The 25,861-nt window shown below is 38.9% G+C and overlaps 1 non-coding gene across 1 annotated transcript; it reads right to left on the bottom strand.

Moving 5' to 3' along the window:
* Window positions 1-13,962: 13,962 nt before the first annotated feature.
* Window positions 13,963-14,069, bottom strand: LOC113000809 (small nucleolar RNA R71). Its single transcript, XR_003266130.1, has one exon. It is a non-coding gene; the product is annotated as a small nucleolar RNA R71 (small nucleolar RNA).
* Window positions 14,070-25,861: the final 11,792 nt, after the last annotated feature.

The following is a 25,861-nucleotide window of genomic DNA, read 5'->3' as shown; positions in this document are numbered from 1 at the left end:
CTATGGGAGTGAGGTCTAGGATGTAACCTATGCCTTCCTTTATAATAGTCACTAAGTTCTTCACTTAAGCTCTTGCAAGAGTCATGACTACTATAGGATACATGTTTTTCTTTTTCCATTTCTTTCATTATTTTTCTTCTTTCTTCTTCTCTTTTTTGTTCTCTCTCATCTTAATTTATTTCTACCTTTTTTTTTCCTTTTTCTTTTCTTTCTAGTTTTTATTTCCATAACTTTGGCGTAGCTCCATGTGGAGCTTGGATCTTCTTCATCAATGGAGTCTTTTACTTCTTGAAGATCATGGTAGTGAAATGGAGAAGGAAGAAAGATGATTGAAGAGATCACTTCAAGGAGAAGATGAGTCAAGAAGAAGCTCACCACCATAGGAAGTCATGGATAAGAGCTTGCAGGTAGGAGAAGATTAGTGGAGGGAGAGGGAGAGAAGGGGCACGAAATTTTGTGCCTCAAATGAGGTCTGAACTTTGAAGTGTAATTATCAAATGATCAAAGTTGGAAAAATGCACACACAGAGCCTCTATTTATAGCGTAAGTGTCATACAAAATTGGAGGGAAATTTGAATTTCTATTCAAATTTCACTTGAATTTGAAGCAAATTTGGAGTCAAAATTTCACTAATTATGATTAGTGAATTTCAGCTATGGTTCAGCCCACTAATTCAAGATCAAGTCCAAGATTCTTCACTAAGTGTGCTTAGGTGTCATGAGACATGTAAAGCATGAAGGATATGCACAAAGTGTGACTATATGATGTGGCAATGGGGTGTAGCAAGCAAATGCTCACCTCCCCCTCTAAAATTTAATTAGATTAGGCTTCTCCCAATTCAATTAAATTTATTTCCCAACACACACATCAAATATTCACTTAATGCATGTGAAATTATAAAACTACCCCTAATACAAAAACTAGTCTAGGTGCCCTAAAATACAAGGGCTAAAAAATCCTATATTTCTAGGTTACCCTACTTACATTATGGAGTCCTAAATACAAGGCCCAAAAATAATGAAACTTAATCTAATATGTACAAAGATAAGTGGACTCAAACTTAGCCCATGGGCCCGAAATCTACTCTAAGGCTCATGAGAACCCTAGGGCCTTCTCTTGCATCTCTGGCCCAATCTTCTTGTTGTCTTCTATCCAATGCCCTTAGGGGGTAGGATTGCATCATTCCCTCCCCCTTGAAAAGGATTTGACCTAAAATCCAGAGGTTCTTGAAACTCTAGGCTTCTTCCCTCAACACTTGTGAAAAGAATAAATGTAACACCTTGATATATATATCTATATATTATTAGTAATTATGTTTGATGTTTGATTATTTGTTGCGTTATTTTCATCCGTAATTATTTTAAGGAAGTTAATTTAGTTAATAGAGGGGTGTGGATAGATAAGGATCTAGCTTCTCAAAGAAGCCTCTTGAGAAAGTTTCTCAAAGAAGCCACGAGGAAGCTTCTGGAGGAAGCCTCTTAATGAAGCTTCTAGAGAAAGCTACATGAAGCTGCCTCGGTAAAAACGCTTCCTAGCCTTCGTTAACCGTTGGATCTTCTCGAAATTTGGTCTGCAACTTCACAAGACAATTTTCCATGATCTGACCGTTGGGATCTTTAAAAAGATGTCTGGCGTGTACTAGAAGCCTCTTAATGAAGCTTCTGGAGGAAGCCTCTTAATGAAGCTTCTAGAGAAAGCTACATGAAGCTGCATCGGTAAAAACGCTGCCCAGCCTTCGTTAACCGTTGGATCTTCTCGAAAATTTGTTTACAACTTCACAAGACACTTTTCCATGATCTGACCGTTGGGATCTTTGATAAGATGTCTAGAGTGTGATAGAAGCTTCCGTTCCCGAGAGCATCTCTTATTTAAGCATTTCAGCCTTTGCTTTCGTGTAGCTTAGGAAAAACGCAATTTCTTCTTCTTTCTTTCTTCCAAAGCCATTTCTAAAGTTCCAAGAACTTTATCCATCACCCACAGCCACCATTAGCCACCACAAGCCATTGTTGTTCTCCACACCGAGAGGAAGCCTTCAACCGAAGCGGAATCTTCCAACTTGGCTTGCGGTTTCGGTAGAGAATGAAACCCTAATCTGACCTTTCGTTTTCTTTCGAGGTAACCATGGTTCTACGCTTGTTTGTTGTTAGTTTTATCTTGTCTTTGCATCTTTTCTGACTTTGGAACCGCCATTGTATGTCTTATGCTTCCTTTGAAAAACCTTAGAGAAAGAGACTTTGTAAATGTTATCCTTTCATGAAATGCATGTTATTTTCGTAACCTACACTGAACCCCGGTCACATTGGCGTGGTCGGAATTTCCAAATGATGTTCCTTTGTAAAACCCGAAATGCTCTTAGCTCTTTCATGTAGTGATGTGGGTGTTTGACCCAGAGCACTGTTACTAGCTTTGTTTTCTGAAATCCATACTAAGTCTCCTTCGTTTTGGCATAGTAGAGGCTTGCGTGGAATCGACGAGTAAGGACAAAAAGGAATCTTCAAGTGACGCGACAAGGAATCCGCGGGGTAGCTCACGATAGGTAAGGGGAGTTTCTTATAAAATTTACCGTTTTAACACCATAGTTAGGGTCAGGGAACCTAACTATGAGGATATCTGCCTGTCCCTGTTGCATGCTGATTTTTCTTCAAAGAAAATTACGTTTTAACTAATGGGATGCGATATATATATATATATATATATATATATATATATATATATATATATATATATATATATATATATATATATATGTATGTATTGTGATGAATGATATTGTTTTGGTTGTTTGAAATGTGTTGTTTGAAGACCGTGCGTGTGGAAATGATATTGTTGTGTTTGTTTGAATTGTTGTTGGTGTTGCTATTCAGGATTTTAATTGATATGTGATGATAATGATAATTATGATGATATTGATTTGAGATGACGTTGTTAATAAAGACCATGTCAACATGAATTGTTATTATTGATGAATATGTGAATATGAAATGAGGTTGTTGTTGTTGTTGATAACGTTATTGAGATGAGATGATATTTATGTTGTGAATGACATGGAAATACGATTTGTTGATTGATGTTGGAAATGCATTGGCATGTCCATGTTGTGTATGTTCGTGGGGGGCACTGTGCACTGACCTTCCAAGGACTTTGGCACTAGCTTTTGGCCACCTTCATACGTTGGATGTTGTGTATGATCGTGGGGGGCATTGTGCACTGACCTTCCAGGGTCTTTGGCACTAGCTTTTGGCCACGATCATACGTCGTATGAAGTGTATGTCATGGGGGGTAGAGTGCGCTGACCTTGTCGGATGGCCCAAACGTGGGTAACTAGCGTGGTTAGAGAATCTAAGCATTCCTGAGGGGATGCTTAGGCGCTTTAATTGGTCCATGGTCTTTGGCACTTACTTTTGGCCGTGATCATAGCTCATACGACACAGGAAATAGAGTAACTGTGGCCAAGTGTACTTTGTACTAGGGGGTTGTCACCTGGTATGGAACACCTTTGGGCTCCCAGGCTGATCACCTATAGGAGGGGGGCTGTTACGTGCACAACCGGGTGGTCTCGACAAACTCAGCACAGTTCCCTAAGTGAGAGTGTCGTGTGGACATGCTTAGGCTATTTCCTGAGATTTTGTTGTTGTTGGTACGTACCACATTGCATCTAAGTGTTGAGTCAGGTGCATGCATCATTTTGTGCAGTCTTGATTGGGTCCATGGATGGATGATGAGTAATTGTTGGATGTGAATGATGAATATTTGTTGGATATGAGTGTTGAATAATGATTGTTGTGTATGCTTATCATGTTTGCATATGTTCCTTGCTAATTGTGGTTATTTGGAATTGGTATTGGTTCTTTTATAATAAACTCACCCTTGCAATTTTGTGTTCTGTGGTTGATACCTGTGATGATCACGAACCTTGTTCGTGGGAGCATAATGACAGTGGCAGGGTGTAGGGAGTAAGATTCTGGTGAGGAGCCGCCGAGCCGACGTGATGACGTTGGCGTTATTTTGGGAGAGTTGTGTTTTGTAATCAACTCCTGCATAATTGGTTTTTAAGTTTTATTTTAAAGATGTAAAACTGGAATTTTAATTTTATATATATATATGAACATATTTAATTTTTGTTATGTGTATGACATGTACCGAATTATTGTTTCTATGTAGTTATGCATATTCTCTTAAGTAATGGCGTGTTGTTGGATGAATTTATGTTGTGACAAAATCACTTCTATTTTCATAATAAAAAATTAAGGGAGTTCTTTTTTATAAAAATTGAAATTATCGAATATTAGAGTGTGGATACCGTAGTGACGAGGCGGGTCGTTACAATAAAAACATATATATCAGTGATGTTTGGTATGTTGGAGTAAGGTAAGGTCTGAAAACCCATTTCCTGGGCATCTTCCCATGAGGGAACATGGTTCCTCACCAACTCAATGAGTGGTGTTACAAGTATAGAAAAATATGGGACAAACCTTTTGTAAAAGTTTGTTAATTCATGGAAGCCCTAAATTTTCCTTATACTTGGTGGAGTGGACCACTTAGGAATGACTTTTATTCTCTTAGGGTTCGTGGGAACCCCTTGATCACCATTTAAAAAATTAAGGAAAGTAATGCAATAAAACGTACCTTTTTTTATATTTTCATGTTGCTTACTCATACCGAAAAGTATGACAAACCTAAGGTGTCTCATATAAGCACCTAGGTTTGTATTGAAACAAAAAATAAGAACAAACCTACCAAATGAGTCCCTATGTATGAGAATCATGAAGATGTTGGATGCATGGATGATTTTACAAAAGAGGGTTGCACCACTCAACACATTCATCATACCACCTATCATAGGGATTTGGTGCCTCATAATACCTATTTTGGGCCCCAACAAAGCACAAGGATTTAAGCTCTTACGAACCAAACCATCAACCAACAACTCATTTACTTGAGGAATAATCTCAAGCCCAAGAGGTGTGGCAGTGCTAACAAGTGTCTTTTTACAAAGGAGAAGATGTGGAGGTTGTCTAAGAGGGGAAGTTTCTTTAATATTTGTCTTTATTTCAAAATGACTTTCCTTCTTAGCTAACCTCTTGGAGGAGACACTTACCTCCTTACACTTCTCCTTAACCATTAAAGGTTGTCCTTCTTCTTGGGGGTAGATTTCTTCACTAGATTCTTCCCCTTTTGCTTCTTCACTTTCACTAGAGGAAGGTGAAATAGTAGTCTCATCTTGGCTACTATAAATGTCTTGGCCCCTCATAATCATGGTTTTCTTAGTGGGGCATTGAGAAGCAATGTGTCCTCTTCCAAGACATTTAAAGCACATTATAGAGCTAGTCTTCTCTTGCATACTAGCCTTAAGGGGTTGCCTTTCTATTATCATCCCCTTATCATATTTGGGCTTAGAAGGTGTCACCTCTAAGATGCCTTGACCTAGGTCTTTCTTTGGATAAGAGTGAGAGCCATAAGATTTTGAAGTAGACTTCCTTTTAAGTTGTTACTCTACCCTTATTTCCCAATCTAAGTAAGTCTCTACATTGTCCTTCCTATGGAAGTATGGGAGGTTAATGTTAACCTCTTGAGGCTTTCTTTCCTTTTCTCTCCTATGGGAGTGAGGTCTAATATGTGACCTATGCCTTCCTTCATAATAGTCACAAAGTTCTTCACTTAGGCTCTTGCAAGAGTTATGACTACTATAGGAGACATGTTTTTCTTTTCTTAACACTTTTAGTATTTTCCTTCTTTCTTCTTTCCTTATTTGTTCCCTCTCATCTTGATTTTTTTACCCTCTCTTTTCCTTTTTATTTTCTTTCTAGTTTTTCTTTCCATAACTTAAGGGAATTCAACTCATCTAAGATTCTAGATAGAGGGTCCGTATGACTAGTACCCTCGCCATTAACAATAGATGAATGATGACTCATGTTGGTTCCTAAGTTGTGGTTCTTTCTTGTTGGGGGTTTGAAAAAAAGGTAAAAGCTAGGGTTGCAAAAGAACTCAAGATAAGTATGATAAGCAAGAAGAAAGTATTATGCAATAACAGGATAAGCTAGGTGTGACTAGTAAAGAAAATAAGCTATGAAAGTAAGCAAGAAATTAAAGTGAAAGAAATATAAACTAGGTGGTTCCTAAGAGTGTTTGGATGACCTTATTTAAGGTTCCCAACAAAACACTCACTATCCTAACGAAAAATTGCCTAAAATTATTACACACAAATGGAAGTAGGGTGACCTATTGGAGGCTCCCAACTTACTTCCAATGAAAGACCTTTTTTGTTACAAAATTTGAAAGCAATGAAGGTAAGTAAATTGTCAATTACAAAATTACAAAAAGGTCCTCAATTTTGGTGGTTGTTCTCTCTTTGGTGATTCACTCAATTTGGAGTGCTTCTTAGTCCAATAGCTCTTAAGGTGGTTGGCCCTTTGCTTCTTGACTCAAATTCTTAAAGGGATGACACCAATCCTCTTTTGCAATTCCCTATATGGCAACTCAAACAAGGAAACAAAGAGACAAGCAATAACCAAAGACCAAAAACAAATGAAATGAAAGCTAAACCAATAGAGTTTTATCAAGACAAATTTTCAAGAATTATTGAACAATTAAAGCAATGACAAGCACATAAAAGCAAGCTAGAACTCAAAGAGAAACCTAGAATGACTCTAAAGTAGAGTCGAAAAACTAAAAAAAGACTCAAGAAACCTCTAGTTTTGGCACTTGTTTTCACACTAATTTTAAATTTAAATTTCAGAACTAAGATGCGTATAAAATAGGCACCAATTATAGAATAAATTTCGAGCCAAAACAACAAGCACACTTCCCTTTCACTTTTTTCCTAGACACTGATTTTTCTGCTAACTTGTGTGATTTTTCGTATTTTTTCCTTTTATCCAAATCACTTTTTTTTTATAATTTTTTTCCAGATGTCTAGAAAATTCAGTAAAAATGTCAACTCAATATTTGTAGTGACCAATTCCCTGTAATTTATACAAGTTCATATGTTCAAGCTATCAGCACCAGCGATTTCAACCTAGAAATTAAGAGTAGTGTTTATGTTGCTTAAGGCTTGGATAGTTACAATTTGTGTTTGCTTATGCTCAATTATCTTGAATAACACAATTCAAGAGAGCTTAAGACTTATTATGATTCACAAATCCAGCCACAACTCAGCACCACAACTTAACTTCTTCATAGGCATCATGTAGGAAACATAGAAAACAAAAAAAAGTTCAACAAGACTACTTCTAGGAATTGATTTAGAACATGTTATGAACTAAATAACATGCATGAATTAGACTCAAAATTTAAAATATAGGATAAGAATGACAAGAATACATCAACAAATGTATCTAGAATTCAATCAACAAAATAAAAATTCAACACAAACTTAGAATGTAATGTGACAATTATTATGACTAAACATGACTCTAAGACAACATGGATTAAGTGAATTACACTTAGATTTTTGTTTTTTTTTCTAATCAATATTTTGGAAGAAAATTTAGATCTAATGGTTCAGCACAAGAAGATTATGATTGAAAAATGATAGAACCTAAAATCAACACAAAAACATGATTCAAGAGTAGATCTATAAAATTTGAATCATAGAAATGCAAGAACAAGTGTAGATCTAAGATTTAATTGGTTTATTTTTTTGAATCTACTCTAATTAGCACCAAACCACAAGACAATGGAGGATATATATGGAGAATAAGATGAAGAACAAGGAATTAAAGTGAATTGACCGAACAAAAAGATAGAGGAAGCAAAAGAACATCGCCTAGACGAAGATGCTCTTGATACCACATGACGTAGCTCCATGTGGAGCTTGTAGGCCTTGGATCTTCTTCATCAATGGAGTCCTTTGCTTCTTGAAGATGAATGGTAGTGGAATGGAAAAGGAAGAAAGATGATTGAAGATGCCACTTCAAGGAGAAGATGAGCCAAGAAGAAGCTCACCACCATAAGAAGCCATGGATAAGAGCTTGAAGGTAGGAAAAGATGAGTGGAGGGAGAGGGAGAGAAGGGACACGAAATTTTGTGCCTAAATGAGGTCTGAACTTTGAAGTGTAATTCTCAAATGATCAAAGTTGAAAAAATGCACACACATGGCCTTTATTTATAGCTTAATTGCCACACAAAATTGGAGGGAAATTTGAATTTTTATTCAAATTTCACTTGAATTTGAAGCAAATTTATAATCAAATTTGGAGCCAAAATTTCACTAATTATGATTAGTGAATTTCAGCTATGGTTCAACCCACTAATCTAAGATCAAGTCCAAGATTCTCTACTAAGTGTGCTTAGGTGTCATGAGGCATGTAAAGCATGAAGGAGAAACCCAAAGTGTGACTATATGATGTGGCAATGGGGTGTAGCAAGCAAATGCTCACCTCCCCCTCTAAAATTTAATTGGATTGAGCTTCTCCCAATTCAATTAAATTTAGTTCCCAACACACACATCAAATATTCACTTAATGCATGTGAAATTACAAAACTACCCCTAATACAAAAACTAGTCTAGGTGCCCTAAAATATAAGGGCCGAAAATCCGACATTACTAGAATACCCTCCCTACACTATGGAGCCCTAAATACAAGGCTCAATCTTCTTGGAGTCTTCTATCCAATGCCCTTGGGGGGTAGGATTGCATTGCCCCTGTTCCAAAGCATGTGCATTTTAATAGAAGTAATACATTGCCAGACAAGATTCACAAAGTTGGCCAGACACCCAAAGTCAATGAGAGCTTCTCTGACAAAGTCCCTTATAAGACCCCCATAAACTTTTTCCAAGTCAACTTTGATAGCCATCCAACTTGTATTCCCTTTTTTACTCCACATAGAATGGAAGACTTCCTGGGCATAATTGATTTAAAAATAAGAGGAACAAAATCACAGATTTAAAATTATAGGGAACTAAAATTTCAATTTAGCCCAATTAAAATGAAAGCATCATCATAATTGATTTTTTTTCTCTTATTTGTCCGTAGATGATAACACCTACAAATAAATGATAATTGACTTAAATTATATTTTTAAATGTTTTCTATAATAAATTGTCATGATCTTAAATTCTAATCAATATAAATATTAATATCGTATTATTCATGGTCCACAAAATGGATGTGGCAAGCAACGTGACGCTCTAATGTACATGTCAGCCCTGGCACGAAAGTATGATCGTCTCGCCCTTAGCAGCCAGGCTACTAGGCTGATAGGTTATCTCTAATACTTCAATATTTGAATATTAATGATAATGTTACAACTCCCTTATCAAGTGGTAGGTACCTAATTATCTACAAGCAACAACTAATCTACTAGTTATTATCTACAGGCTAGGAGTTATCTGCAAAGGTTGTTACACTATCGTAGCATCCCCTACTACTGGATTTCCCCTGCAGTTACTTTTTGGTCCAATTTTTCTTTATACAAATATGTTCAAGGGAAATCCGATTCGCCGGAAAGTGCACCAGATCGTCAAGTATTTAAAATTAAGACGGATGAATCCGAGTATCGAACTCAGGGAACTAGTATTAGACAGGGTTAAATTCAGAAATAAGGCATTATTGAGAGAAACAATGATAATTGATGGTTTAGAACAAAATTAAACTAAGTCTAGGCTAAAAACAATAAAAAATGCAAGTAAGATTGACAGCAGTAGGTAAAAATGTTGGGTCTTTCTAACAAACAAGCTGATGTATATAAAGATGTTTCTTTAATCAATCATGCTTTTGTGTTCTATGTTGTAGCCTAAACTACTAAACCTCGATCCCTAGTTAGGCTGAATCAATCCAAGCTTCATCCTCAGATCCCTCTTGTTGGACTAGGCTTAATTTAGACAGCCCTCATAGGTTTAGACTAACTTAAACTAAGCTTCATCCGCAGATCCCTCATTTAAGACTAGGCTCAACTTAAATAGCTTACGAAAGATTAGACTAATTTAACCTAAGCTTCGTCCGTAGATCCCTCATTTAAGACTAGGCTTAGATCAAACAACATTATTGTAACAACATATTTGAAACCAAAACTTAATCCGCAGATCCCTCATTTAAGACTAAGTTTCAATCCTGCTTTAATCAAGTTCTAAGGCAACAATACATTTCCCAATGCTAAAGTCACTTAACTATGCACAGAAATGGGTGATCAGACCAAGAGTATACAAAATTTAAGCACTGAAAGAAGCATTGAACATAATAAACACAACCAATTAGATATTAAAGGAATTACATCAATTATTCTTCAGAAAAACCTTAACAATAACGAAATTAAGAGTAGAGAATAACTGCTCCTTACACAAGAAGGGGGATCCCTCCTCCTCTTCTCAACATCTCACAATCACTCTGCAACTCACTAATCTCTCTCTAATTACAAAACCTAGGTCTCTCTACAAAAGCTACTCCTCTAGTTGCCTCTAGAGCTCTTTTCCTGAAATAGGCACTGTGGTGTGATCTGAAATTCTCTGCAAAAGCTGTCTTCTTTCTGTGTATACCCTAATTCTGCACAAGATAGGATTTAAATAGGCTCTGAATCCACGACGTTGCGCTTAGCGCCACCGTCACACTTAGCGCGAGTAAGTGGATTTGAGCTTAGCGCCAGTCATGCGCTGAGCCTGGCTGAAGACAACCGCTGGGCTTAGCACACTGATCTCGCACTTAGGGCGCGACCTTGATATTGATGCTCTGCCAGATTCTTCTGTCGCGCTAAGCATGCTGAAGCTGCGCTTAGCGATGGATGCGAGCTTAGCCCAACTGATGAGCTGAGCTCAACTATCACTTTTAGCACTTCATGACTTAGCCTCTTTTTAACCTGAAATTGCACATATTTCATCATTAAATCCAATGGAAATATTCTAGAGACAGCGTTAATAGTAAAACAAGATTTATTTACAAATTACTACAAAATAACCATAAATTGGGGAACTATACAAGTTTTGGAAAATGTTTTCTATATAAAAGTTAGTCGTATAAGACGACTAACACCTACAAACAAGGACCCGAAGCACCTATCTCACTTTATAAGTACTAGGTTCTATCTCACCCTTTTCAATTTATTTTCTCACCTAACTCACGTACTTACTTGAGCATCGAAGTCCTTTGTTTTGTAGGTTCCCCCTCTTATTCTCCTAACAGATGGTACCTTAAGTCATATGCACAAGATCGTGGAGCCTATCCAGGCCACGTCGACCTTGACATCGGTTAGCTCCAGATTTTGATAAGTACATTTGGCGCTCACCATGGGGCCGTGGTAAAAGTTATCCCGCGGCTTCTTTCCAACCAATAGTTAGCATGCGGTCTGGCCTCAAATGTGAGACATATCTAGAGAGCTCAAATCCTCCCCTAACAATCATGACAGACAACAACACTCTCCAACAATTCTAAACCCATATTGCGGAGATGGAGCGACGTCATGAGGTGGAACTTAGAAATCTGAAGACTAACCATGACCAGTTGGAGGCTCGTGTGAGATACGCCTAGGGGCAACAAACACTCTACCCATACAATACATGAACGTACTTGATATGTCATTATTTTCTCCTATTTCTTAACCTTTTTTGTCACCATTTTAATTACTGATTAGCCTTAATTGTCAAATTAATTATGCAGTTTTATCATTTAGGCCTACTTGACTAATTTTGTGTTTTTAATTTTATTTTAGGAGAATTATAAGCAATTGGGCTTGAATCCGGAATTGGGCTTGGACTTGAAGAGAGTAGGCAATTTTATTTTATCAAATCTTATCTTATCCAAATTTTATTTTATCTAGATTTTATTTCGTCCAGATTTTATTTCATCCAATCTTATCTTATCTTGTCCAGATTTTATTTTATTTCGTTTATGGGCTTGGACTTAAAAAAGATTTGTAAGCTTTGGGGTTGAGGACCTATATAATAGCACTAGGGTTTTAGTTTAAGGGTTGAGAGAGTTTTGGAGAGGAGAATAATTTTAGGGTTTTGCAATTCCAGTTTTTACTGTTCATGCGCAATGTTCACGTAGCAATAAAATTTGTTTTCTGCAATTTCGTTTTCTGCTTCAATCTGCAATTTCATTTTCTGCTGATTAATGGAAGGCTAAGTCTCCAGCATTGTTTTCTCTCGAGGATCAAGCACAACTCTCTTTGAGGTTTTGTTATTACTATTGAATTCTGATCAGTTTTTCCTCTTCACCAATTGCTCTGTATTTGTTGCTATTAATCCATGCATGCCTAGTGCTTGATTAATTGTCTCTGCGCTTAATTTACGTTCATGTTTAATGATCAGTTTCGTTCATGATTAATTGGTGTATGTGTTGCTTAATCACATAATGACAGCCTTATGTTAATTTTCGCTTAGTAATTTAATTTAGGGTTGGATTAAGTGGCTGAACTGATTAGGGATAAATCCTCGTAACCTAGGATACGAGACTTGCTTGTGAATCAAGGGGAAACAATATGTCTTAATTTTGTTATTTCTTTAATTAGAATTTGCTTGCGGTTTAATTTACAAAAACAAACAAACCCCTCTAATTCGTTACTGTTTTATTACTATCTGTTATGAACGTTTGGTTGACCATTGCTCGTTGGGAGACGACCTAGGATCACTTCCTAGATACTACATTTTTAATGTTTATTTGATTCGGGTACGACCTCGATCAAATTTGGCGTCGTTGCCGGGGAGCAGTGGACCAAAGGTTCATAATAGTGTTTAGTTTTTTGTGTGTATCTCTGTCGTTTAGGTTGTGAGTGTGTGTTGTTTTGTTTTGTGTAGCATTCTGTTTTGCATTTCAGTCGCGTTCCCTATTTAGAGACTATTTTAGCGACTGTTTCAGCTTTGTGTTTTGCTGTGAATAGTGATTAGCGACTAAGAACTAGCTACTGATTTTGCGATTTAATTAGTGATTTTTCTTTTGATAGTTAGAGTTGTTATTTTTGGCTGATTTTTTGTGTGGTAGTTTCTTTTGATCCATATTTTGTGTGAAAAATACCAGGAGCACTTGGTGTGGCAGTATTTGAGAGAGACAAAAATTTTGGGAACTTGTTTTTAGCAAAACTTAAAACGGCCATAACTTTTGCTCCGGGTATCAGAATGACTATTATTATATATGCATTTGGGGTAGAAAAAAATTTCCCATACTGTGACAACCCGCTTAAGCTGGTTAGGGTTTCCCAAACTCGAAAAATCAGCTGTTTACTAAGTTTTTTTTTTTATTTTTCAAGTATTATTGTCTTATTTTTCTAAACTTTCCTTAGACAGTTTTCATAGTTAGACTTTGAATTTTTGTCTGAAAATTTTTGTGCTATCTTTTGATGATTTTAGGGTGTTGCTCACAAAATTTCTGCTCATTTAGATATCGTTTGAGTATAGTTGTATTTTTACCCCCTTGTTAGGTGCTTGTTTGAGAGATACATGATTTGTTGCATATAGTGCATGACTAGGGGCAATCCAGGTGATTTACAACCCTTTGATCCTAAAATAGATAGAACCTTTCATAGATTAGTTAGGCATAGTGTGCATCCTGGTCATTCTGTGCATTTTGAGCATTTTGAGCATTCTAAGCATTTTGTTGCTGGTTATTTTGAATATTTTGATTTCGAGCATTCGACTACTAATTTTCATACTGAGAACATGGCTCAACCTCCACCTCGTGAGAGGACTTTTAGGGAGATGGCTATACCTAATTTCACTTATGAAAGCTTGTGCATTCAATATCCTGATGAGGGTGTTCCATATGTTCTCAAGACTGGACTAATACATTTGCTGCCCAAGTTTCATGGTCTTGCTGGTGAAGATCCTCATAAGCATCTTAAGGAATTCCATATTTTTTGTTCCACCATGAAGCCCCCTGATGTCCAGGAAGATCATATCTTTCTAAAGGTTTTTCCTCATTCTTTGGAGGGAGTGGCAAAAGATTGGCTATACTACCTTGCTCCCAGGTCCATTTTCAGCTGGGATGACCTTAAGAGGGTATTCTTGGAGAAATTCCTCCATGCATCTAGGACCACTGCCATCAGAAAAGACATTTCAGGCATCAGACAACTTAGTGGAGAGAGCTTGTATGAGTACTGGGAAAGATTCAAGAAATTGTGTGCAAGCTGTCCTCACCACCAGATTTTTGAGCAACTCCTTCTACAATATTTTTATGAGGGACTTAGCAACATAGAGAGGAGTATGATTGATGCTGCTAGTGGTGGAGCCCTTGGTGATATGACTCCTGCTAAGGCTAGGAATTTGATTGAGAAGATGGCTTCCAACTCCCAACAATTTAGTGCAAGAAATGATGCTATTGTCCTTAGAGGAGTCCATGAGGTGGCCACGGATTCATCTTCATCTACTTTAAATAAAAAGCTTGAGGGAAAACTTGATGCCTTGGTCAACCTAGTAACTCAGCTTGCCATGAATAAGAAATCTTCCTCTGAACCTGTTGTAAGAGTCTGTGGTCTATGTTCTTCTGCAGATCACCATACAGATCTATGTCCTTCTTTGCAGCAATCTGGAGTCAATGAGCAACTTGAAGCTTATGCTGCAAACATTTATAATAGACCCCCTCAGCAGCAAAACCAACAACAACAAACTAATTATGATCTTTCAAGCAACTGATACAATCCAGGTTGGAGGAATCATCCAAATCTGAGATGGACAAGTCCTCCACAACAACAACAGCTTGCCCCTTCCTTCCAGAATGCTGTTGGTCTAAGCAAGCCATATGTTCCTCCTCCAATGCAGCAACAACAAAGACAACAAGCAATTGAGGCCCCTGCTCAACTTTCCTTAGAAGAGTTAGTGAGGAAAATGACCATCCAGAATATGCAATTTTAGCAAGAGACAAGAGCCTCCATTCAGAGTCTGACAAATCAGATGGGGCAGATGGCTACTCAGTTAAACCAAGCTCAGTCTCAAAATTTTGACAAATTTCCTTCACAAACTGTGCAGAATCTAAGAAATGTGAGTGCCATCACCTTGAGGTCTGGCAAGCAATTTGAAGTGCCTCCACCAGTAGTAGCACCTGCACCTGAACCTGTCAAGTTTCATTCTACACTTGAAAAAGAGGATGAGATAGTTGCACAAAAGAGAAAGCTTCCTAACAAAAATTCTCATGCAGGTGGACCTTCTCCTAGTAATTCTGACTTGCAGCTGTCTTCCATCCCTCTTCCATTTCCACCTAGAGCAATTCCAAACAAAAAAATGGAAGAAGTGGAAAAGGAGATCTTAGAGACCTTTAGGAAAGTAGAGGTGAACGTACCTCTGCTATATGCCATAAAGCAGATTCCAAGATATGCCAAGTTTCTAAAGGAGTTGTGCACCCACAAAAGGAAGCTCAAAGGCAATGAAAGGATTAGCATGGGCTGAAATGTGTCAGCATTGATAGGTAAATCTGTTCCTCACATTCCTGAGATATGTAAGGACCCAGGTACTTTATGTATACCTTGCATTATTGGGAACAGTAAATTTGAGAATGCCATGCTAGATCTAGGAGCATCAGTTAGTGTCATGCCTCTGTTTATTTTCAATTCTTTATTATCTCTTGGACCTTTGCAATCTACAAATGTGGTGATTCATTTGGCAAATAAAAGCGTTGCTTACCTTGCAGGTTTCATAGAGGATGTGTTGGTTCGGGTTGGTGAACTTATTTTTCCTGTTGATTTTTATGTTCTTAATATGGAAGAGGGATTTTCCCATGGTTTAGTTCCAATTATTTTAGACAGGCCATTTATGAAAACAGCCTGAACCAAGATAGATGTTTATGCTGGCACATTGTCTATGGAATTTGGTGATATTATTGTTTATTTTAACATTCTTGATGCCATGAAACATCCATCCGAGGATCATTTTCCCCTGCCATTCATTGATCAAATGCTTGAGCGCTTGGCAGGTAAATCTCATTACTATTTTCTTGATGGTTTTTTTTGGTTATTTACAAATTCATATTGCTCCTAAGGATCAAGAAAAAACCACATTCACCTATCCCTTTGGCACTTTTGCCTATAGGAAGATGCCCTTTGGCCTATGCAACGCCCCTGGTACCTTCCAGCGGTGTATGCTTAGCATTTTCAATGATTTTTTAGAGAGTTGCATATAGGTGTTTATGGATGATTTTACTGTTTATGGATCCTCTTTTGATGCATGTTTGGATAGTCTAGATAGAGTTCTTAATAGATGCATTGAAACTAACCTTGTGCTGAATTTTGAAAAATGTCACTTCATGGTAGAACAAGGTATAGTTTTAGGGCATATCATTTCCAGTAGGGGCATAGAGGTAGACCCTACAAAAATAGATGTTATTTCACAATTGCCTTACCCCTCTTGCGTGCGAGAGGTTCATTCTTTTCTTGGTCATGCAGGGTTTTATAGGCGCTTTATCAAGGATTTTAGCAAAGTGGCCCTTCCACTATCCAATCTGTTGCAAAAGGAGGTGGAGTTTGATTTTGATGACCGGTGCAAAGAGGCTTTTGATTGCCTCAGGCGTGTGGTGACTACCACCCCTATCATTCAGGCACCTGATTGGACAACCCCATTTGAGCTAATGTGTGATGCATCCAATTACGCATTGGGGGCTGTCCTTGCTCAAAAGATTGATAAGCTGCCTCGGGTGATCTACTACGCTTCCAAAACTTTGGATGCTGCTCAAGCAAATTACACTACCACAGAGAAGGAGCTATTAACGATAGTTTTTGCTCTTGAGAAATTTTGTTCATATTTACTTGGTACTCGTGTTATTATTTATACTAACCATGCAGCTCTAAAGTACCTGTTGAAGAAGGCTGAATCAAAGCCTAGATTGATCAGGTGGATGCTTTGGTTGCAAGAGTTTGATTTGGAGACCCATGATCGGAGCGGTGCACAGAACCTCGTGGCTGACCACCTGAGTAGGATTGAGCATGCGTCTGAGGACTCACCCATTCGGGATGATTTTTCGGATGACCATTTGTACATTCTGTATAGTATTTCTGATTCCTTCCCCACTCCTTGGTTTGCTAATATTGTGAATTATTTGGTTGCTTTTGTTTTTCCTCCCTTAGCATCTAAAGCTTAAACTGATAAAATAAAGAGCGATGCTAAGCATTATATTTGGGATGACCCCTATTTGTGGAAGTTGTGCAGTGACCAGGTTATTAGGAGATGCATTCCAGACCATGAGATTGACTTAGTCCTGCAATTCTGTCATTCTTCCGCACCAGGTGGCCATCTTGGCATACAGAGGACAGCTCGCAAGGTGCTTGACTACGGTTTCTATTGGCCCACCATCTTCAAGGATGCATGGAGAATATGTAGCACTTGTGAGCCTTGTCAGAGAGCAGGCAACTCACTTTCATGGAGACAACAAATGCCTCAACAACCCATGTTGTTCTATGAGGTGTTTGATGTCTGGGGTATAGATTTTATAGGGCCTTTCCCTGTCTCTTTTGGTTTTGTTTATATTCTCCTTGCTGTTGATTATGTTTCAAAATGGGTGGAAGCCAAACCCACCCGAACTAACGATGCTAAGGTTGTTGTGGATTTTGTTAGATCTAATATGTTTTGCAGATTTGGAGTCCCTAGAGCCATCGTTAGTGATCAAGGCACCCATTTTTGTAACAGATCCGTGTATGCCTTGCTCAAAAAGTATGGGGTCGTGCATAGAATTTCCACACCTTACCACCCCCAAACTAATCGGCAGGCTGAGATTTCAAACAAGGAGATAAAAAGGATCTTGGAGAAGATTGTGCAGCCGAATAGAAAGGATTGGAGCACCAGGCTGGATGATGCTCTTTGGGAGCATAGGACTGCCTACAAAGCACCCATGGGAATGTCTCCTTGTCGGGTAGTCTTTGGCAAGGCATGTCATCTTCCTGTAGAGATAGAGCACAAAGCCTACTGGGCTGTAAAGACCTGTAACTTCTCTATTGATTAGGCTGGAGAGGAAAGGAAGTTGCAACTAAGTGAGCTAGATGAGATCCGTTTGGAAGCCTATGAGAATTCCAAATTCTACAAGGAGAAGACCAAGAAGTTCCATGATAGCTTGATAGCTAAGAAGGACTTCGTGGTTGGACATAAAGTTCTATTGTATAACTCTAGGCTCGGACTCATAAGTGGTAAGTTGAGGTCAAAGTGGATTGGTCCTTTTTTGGTGACTAATGTTTTTCCTTATGGTACAGTAGAGATCAAAAGTGAATCCACAGATAAGAGCTTCAAGGTCAATGGACACCAGCTGAAACCATTCCTTACAAATCCCTCCTTAGTGGATGTAGTGGTGGAGGAGACCTCCTTACTTCACCCTACTTCTCTTCCGCCATGACTTAGGGAGTTTTCTTTTTTTTTTTTATCTCCTTCTTTACTTTTATTGCACTTGTCCAAAATTATTGATTGTTTTGATTGCTCTTGATCTTATGATTGTGCTACATTGATGACAATGTGTTGTTTAAGTGTGGGGGGGGGGGGGAGATGGTTCTTTATTTGGGGTTTTCTAGGTTAATTTGTTAGGTTTTCTAGGTTAATTTTGTTATTTTGGTTTTATGTTTTGTGTACAACATTGCATGTTTCTCTTTGAATTTTGGGTTATGTACAAGTAATGGGTAATTGTTTTTGAAATAGGAGTTTCTTGGCGTTTTGTGAATTGAAATCCTTGTTTTTCTCTACATGTCAAGTTAGTTTTGAAAGTTTGAATTGAAAGTGATAGATTTACCCTTGGTGAGAATTTGAGCCATCATCATCTATTTTATTCGGTGTGTTTTGTCCCATTGGTTGCTTGCACAATAGCCTTGGCTTGACTCTTGTTGATACTTTTTGCTTCACATGCATGTTGGGAGATGATTTAGGCATTTTGTTCTTATAAGCCTCTAGCCAAATGAGCCTACCTTGAATTAATTCCTTTGATAGCCCCTTTGAGCCTATGTTCCCCTTTCTTTGTTTTGAAGCTCATTACAAGCCTTAAGTGAAAAACCATGATCTCACCCTACCCTTAAGGAATTTAGGAGCTTTGGAATTGTTTTGGGAATAAGTGTGGGGGGGTATGTTTCATTGGATGATATGTTTTTGTTGGCCATGCTTGATGATGTATTTTGGCCATGCTTGATGTATATACATATATTGCCTAATTGTTGCTTTATTTTCAAATGCTTTCAAATGCCACTGTTCACGTTTGTCATACCCTAATTTCATCCGGGGACCATTGTTTGGTGGCATGCAACCTTCGCTTGACCGCCTCGAGATACTTAACCCCCATCGTTAGGTAATCTGTAAAGTTCCGCAACATTCTGGAAGTAAAAAAGAAACATTGTTGCGCAATCTGTAAAGTTCCGCAACATTCTGGAAGTCAAAAAGAGCATCGTTGCGTAATCCGTAAAGTTTCGCAACATTCCGGAAAGAAAATGGATGTCGTTACGGAATCCGTAAAGTTTCGCGAGATTTCGGAAAGAAAACAGCCAAAAACACAAAAATGGGAGGGGGTGAACTTATCAAGATAGTGGTGTAAATATAAATTCGAGTCTAGGCCTTTCCGGAACATTTTGGAAGTTGGGTTGCTTATGGAGAAAGTAGCTGGGTGGCAAACTCCTCCACGTTTTTGAAAAATGGTTTCCGGGACTTCCGTAATGCTTCTGTAAAATTTCTGAAAACCTTGGGTAAGCATATTTCACTTAACATTGATGAAAGGGAAGAGAAAAAAAGATGAAAATCAAATCCGAAACACTTCCGTAAGGCTTTCGTTACTTTTCTGTAAAATACGAAAAGGGGGGTGAACTTAGAAATTTGGGTGCGCTTAGAAATCTTCTTCATTAAGTCTCTGGACGGCAAACACCTCTCTTTTTCCCTATAAATAGGAGAGGGGGACTGTTTCAAAAAATACTCATCACCCCTTAGCTATGTATTTCGGCTATTTTGGGCAAAAAACACGTTTTCGTGAAGAAAAATCGAGTCGAAGTGCTTCCGTAAGCGATTCTGTGGAAATTCTTCATCGTTCTTCACCGTTCTTCGTTGTTCTTCGGTCTTGAACCGTTAAGTTCCCGAAATCAAATATTTCAATTCATTCTATGCACCCTTAGTGATCCCTACTTGTTTTGTGTACTTTCACTTTAATTTCGCTTACTTTCAGTTTTCTTTTCTTCTATTTTTAACGTGCTTTAACCGTTTATTTAAGCCGTCTTCTCACCTAATAAATGATAAAATGAATTTCAACCGATCATTTGCGTTGTAATCTCGTTTAATCACTGTTAAAACAAAATCTAACCGATCATTCATGCTATAATCTCGGTTAAACCAAAAAATGCAAAATAATAATAAAATAATCAAAATATCTTGAAAATAATAATAAAATAATCAAAATATCTTTGAATAAAATAATCAAAAAAATCAATCGGACGTTTTTCATTGGAAGTTTCCTTGGATCAATTGACTAATAACCAAAGTGAAACTAAGGCTAAAATCAACTCACAAATCAAGCTTTGTCCGCAAAAAAATCACTAAAAAACGTTTTAAGGTCCAACGCCTTAAACGATCCTGTTTGCTTTTATCGGTTAACATGGACCGTTCAAAAGCATAAAATCAACATATAACTTAGCCCCTTTTGCGAGAACTACGTAGGTCTGATTTCCTCTTCGATGGAGGATACGTAGGAGCAAAAGCCCTGCTTTTGTCGACATCGTGAGATGGTTAGAGGTCCAACACCTTAGCTTTCTCACCAATTAAAATGGATCATTTTAAGGTCCAACGCCTTAAATGACCCCCTTCCGAGTAAAAAGAATCACTTGATTCGTCCCTTTTGAAAGAACTGCATAGGTCTGATTTCCTTATCACAATTGAGGAATACGTAGGAGTAAGGGAAACACCCTTGTCAACCACAAAAAGAAAAAAAAAATACAAAAAAAGCATAAAAGACATAAAAACATAAAAGGAAAAATAAAACAAATTGAAGTCATATATGTACACTTGATTAAAGGCTGCCATCCCTTGTGACGGACGTGTGAGGTGCTAATACCTTCCCCGTGCGTAAATACAACTCCCAAACCTTTCGCATTTAAAGTTCGTAGACCACGTCTTTTCCGGTTTTTCCGACGTTTTCCTCGAATAAACGTTGGTGGCGACTCCGCGCATTTTCCTCCCATGGAAGATGCACCCGTGAGCCCTCGCGTCGCCCTCCCGCCGAAGGGTAGGTTGCGACAACGTTAAAAAAATGAAAAAAAAACAAAAAAAACAGAAAAAGAATGAAGTTGAATAAATGAGGTCTTGGCTTGAAGACTTGGATTGGTTTGAGGAATTGATTGATTTTGTTTTGGGTTTACCTTTAAGCTTAATGTTGAATTTTGGTGTTAGGGTTTACTACTCTTTCTTCGTTCCCACTTATTCCCCGTTGCTCCTCTATTCCTTTGGGTTTTAGTTACTTATCCCATACTTTCCTCTACCTTATCCTTGGCCCCATTACAACCTTAAAAGACCTTTTGATCCTCATGTGCATGTGTTTGTGGTGTGGTTGTCTATTTTAGAGTCTTGCCAAGTCTATGTAGTGTTTGTTTTCATGGGTGCTCTGAGAGTAAACAATAGCCTAGACACTTGAGAGATAGAGAGCATATCTTATGAGGCTTTATCACTTTTCATTCTTGAGCTGATTGACTATCTTGCCATGTTTGAGATGCTTGGATGATTTTCATGACTGTCTTGATTCATTCATGAAGGCTGACATGCCCTTAGGTTGGAAACTGCCCAACCTAGAGCGTTATGATGGAACTACCGATCTTGATGAGTACCTGGATGCATTCTTTACCCAGGAAAATCTGTACACCAACAACGTTGCAATTTTGTGTTGAGATTTCCCAATGTCCCTCAAAGGGGTGGCACTGACATGGTATGGAGGACTCTATCCAAGATCCATTGACGGCTTTGACACTCTTGTCGAGCGCTTCAGTTCTTAGTATGCAACCCTCCGATCACATCACATGACTTCCATTGCTCTGGCCAGTCTATGGCAAGAAGATGATGAATCACTCCAGAAGTTCATGGACAAGTTTAGTTGAATTACTATTCAGATCAAAAACCTTAACCCCGAAGTAGCCCTACACTCCATGCTGCTTACCTTACAATTTGGTAAGTTTGCAAACAGTCTATGCAAAAAAACCTCCCAATAGTATGGATGAGTTACATGAGCAAGTCAAAGGCTATATTTAAATGAAGGAGATGTCAAGGTTCAGAAACGAGGTCCGACAAGTCGGACAAAAGCGGGACAAAAGAGAAGGAGGTACCAGGACCGACTTACACAAGTCGGACAAACAACGCAAGCCAAACAAGTGCCAACTTCTCCCAAGGGGACCCAAGTATGAGTGCTACACACCCTTGATGACCAACCGAACCATTATTCTTGAGGAAGCCTTTAACACGGAGGTACCCATAATGCTACCTCTACCACTTCCTTACAGACCAAGGTTAGATAGAACCAAATATTGTAGATACCATCGCAGTTATGGTCATAACACAAAAGATTGTTTGTCCTTTAAAGGATAAATATAAGAGCTCGTACAAGCTGGGTATCTAGCCTAATTCATAAAGGGGCTTGACAATCACCCAATAGGAGCAAGACCCGAAGGACATCAAGAGGACCAACACAAAAATCACGATGCCGATAGAAGAAGGGACAAAGCAGAAGATAAAGGGAGACAAGGGCATCACCAACAAAGATGTGAACGACAACCTCAAAAAGAATAAGAAAATGAGCCCACCCAACAAATCAAAGGTGTAGTCAACATCATCATGGGTGGATTTTCTTATGGAGGGTTGTCTAGTCAGTCCCAAAAGAAGCATCTCTATGCCATCTAGGACATCGACATCAAATGTGTCGACATACCATTACCAAGAAGTCTCCCTTCTATAACATTTACCGATAGAGACTTCAAGGGCATCAACCCTATCAACCAGGACGACCTCATGGTTTTCTCCATCGTGAGCGTCAATTTCATGGTGTCCAAGGTCCTCATTGATCAAGGCAGCTCCACGAACATACTTTATTGGAAGACATTCCAAAGACTCGAAGTCTCGTCTAATACAGTCCAACCATACTCTAGACCACTCCTTGGCTTTGCTAGAGAAAGAGTAGAGACCAGAGTCTATGTCAACCTAATGACTACTTTCGATCAAGGCCAACTCTCAAAGAGCTTCACCACATGTATTTAATTGTTGATGCGTATACCTTTTAGTTTGTTTTGATTGGCAGGAAAACACTGAACAAACTTAGAGCCATCGTCTCCATGCCGCATCTCATGATGAAATTCCTAACCTTGAGGGGAGAGATTGTGATTGCCAAGGCAGACCAAAAGCAAGTTCGGCAGTGCTATGTTGAAAGCTTGAAAGTGGCTCCCTATCCTCCCACTCGAGAACCAATCAGGCCTCATCCCACAGCTGGTGGTAGCCTATTGATGACACTCTTGAAAGTGCTGAAGCTCTTGATAAAGGCCCAAAGTCTATTGAAGAACTTGTCAAGTTGCAGCTCGGACCCAAACCCAAGCAATGCACACAGCTTAGCTAGAACCTTACCAGCCATGAGTACAGACACATAGTTGATGTCCTACACAAGAACACATGACATGCTGGGTATCCACTCCAACATCATATGCCACAAACTGGAAATCTTCCCTTAGGCCAAACTAGTGTCACAAAAGAAGGGGAAAATGGGAGAATAGTGATGCAAGGCAGTCAGAGAGGAGGTGGATAAGCTACTCAAAGCCTATTTATGGGAAAAGTCAGGTACTCTACTTGGCCAACCAATGCTATCATGGTCAAAAAAGCCTATGTCAAATGGTGAATGTGCACCGACTACACTGATCTCAATAAGGCGTGTCCCAAGGATGTATATCCTTTGCCCAGCATCGACAGGCTAATCGATGGCATGTCCAGGTCCCAAGTACTAAGCTTCTTGGATGCCTATTTAGGATACAATTAAATCAAAATGCATGCCTAGATGAAGAGAAAACAACATTCATAACTGAGGATGTTTATTTATGCTACAGGGTCATGCCTTTTGACCTAAAAAACCCAGGCGTTACATACCAAAGACTGATGGACCAGATCTTCAAACAACAAATCATATGAAATGTCGAGGCCTACATCTATGACATGGTCATGAAGTCTCAAAGCATAACCCAACACATGACAGACTTAGAAGAGGTGTTCAGTGAAATCCGTAAGTACGACATATGCCTCAACCTGGAAAATGCACTTTTGGGGGTTAAAGGTGGAAAGTTTGTGGGGTTCATGATCACACATCGGGGAATAGAAGCCAACCCCGACAAATGGACAACCATACTAAAGGTGCACAATCCTACCAACATCCAGGAAGTCCAGAAGCTGAACGGTAGACTGGTATCCTTGTCCAAGTCCTCTCGAAGCTCGCCAAGAAAGTGAAACCATTCTACAAGCTACTTAGGAAAATTGAACCTTTCCTATGGGATGAAGCTTGGGATCAAGCCTTCTTGGCCTTCAAGAAGACTGTTGCCACACCGCCAGTCCTAAGTTGACTTAAGCCAAGAGTACCTTTACTCTTATACCTCTCAATAGCTGACGAGGTTGTCAGCTCAACCCTCGTACATGAGGAAGGGAAACACCAGCTTCCCATATACTTCACCAGCCGTATCCTTCATGATGTCGGGAAGCGGTATCAGATGATAGAGAAGGTAATGTTAGCACTCATAAAAGGGTTGATGACACCCTTGCGCAAATGCCTAAACAGCCAAGAAGTAGATTATGTCATGCGAGAGCTACATGAAGGAATTTGCGGTCTCTATACCGGGGCACGCTCCCTTATGACAAAGGTGGTGTGTGTCATCTAGTATTGCCCGACACACAAGGCCAACACCCTCGACTTTATTAGGAGGTGTAGACAATGCCAAGAATTCACGGACGTTCCACGCACCCATCCTGACACCTCCTAATAAAGTTCCCCTTGGCCTTTCGCCGTGTGGGGGATGGACATTTTGGGACCATTGCCAAAATCCCCAAGAGCGGTCAAGTTCCTATTAGTTGCCATCGATTATTTCACCAAATGGTTTGAGGCAAGGCCATTATGAGAAATCTCAACTAGCGAGGTACAAAAATTCACCTAGAAACACCTCATATGTTGATATGGCCTCCCTTATGCCATTATCATCGACAACAATACTCAATTCAAAGGTCAAGCTTATGAAGAGTTCTTGACGATGCTAGTTGTCAAGCACCTTGTGACTTCTGTCGAATATCCCTAGACCAACAATCAGGAGAAGGCAGCAAACAGAGTTATCCTTAAGGCCTTGCGCACAAGACATGACAAGCCCAAGGGTCTATGGAAGGAGGAACTCCCCAGCATACTTTGGGCTTATCATTGTTCGCCTCAGACAACAACCAATGAAAATCCTTTCTGACTTACATACGACACAAACACCATGATCCCCATCGAAGTTGGGGAGCCATCGACAAGGAGGATGTTTTTCCAGGAACAACAAAATAAAGAAAACATGAGGGTGGAACTAGAGATAAAGCAAGCCTAGACAACAGAGCATACATGCTACATGAACTAGATGGTTAAGTAATTCCAAGAACATGGAATGCTACCCATCTAAAGTTTTACTTCAGTTAATCGACTACAAGACTAGGTGTTGTACTCTTTTTCCTACTCAAGTCTTTTGTACCAAAAGAGAAAATTTAGGGTTTTTCCTTGAGAGGTTTTAATGAGGCACACTTGAGGAATGAAGAGAATTCATACTCAATCGACTACATTGAATAAAAGTCCTATCTCCCTTTAGTTTTTATAATTTTCTTGTATCGACCCTACTAAGGCTCACCAAGCCCAAGGTCCATCCTTGGTAAGTCTCGCTTCTCCAAATTAAAGGCTTGTCAAACCCAAGGTTCGCCCTTGGTGAGTCTTGCTTCTCCAAAGGCTCGTTAAACCCATGGTCCGCCGTTGGTAAGTCTC

Source organism: Glycine max, chromosome 20 (assembly GCF_000004515.6).
Source record: "Glycine max cultivar Williams 82 chromosome 20, Glycine_max_v4.0, whole genome shotgun sequence".
NCBI lineage: Eukaryota > Viridiplantae > Streptophyta > Magnoliopsida > Fabales > Fabaceae > Glycine > Glycine max.
The sequence above is the reverse complement of the archived record's forward strand: the minus strand, read 5'-3'. Positions and strand labels throughout refer to the sequence as shown.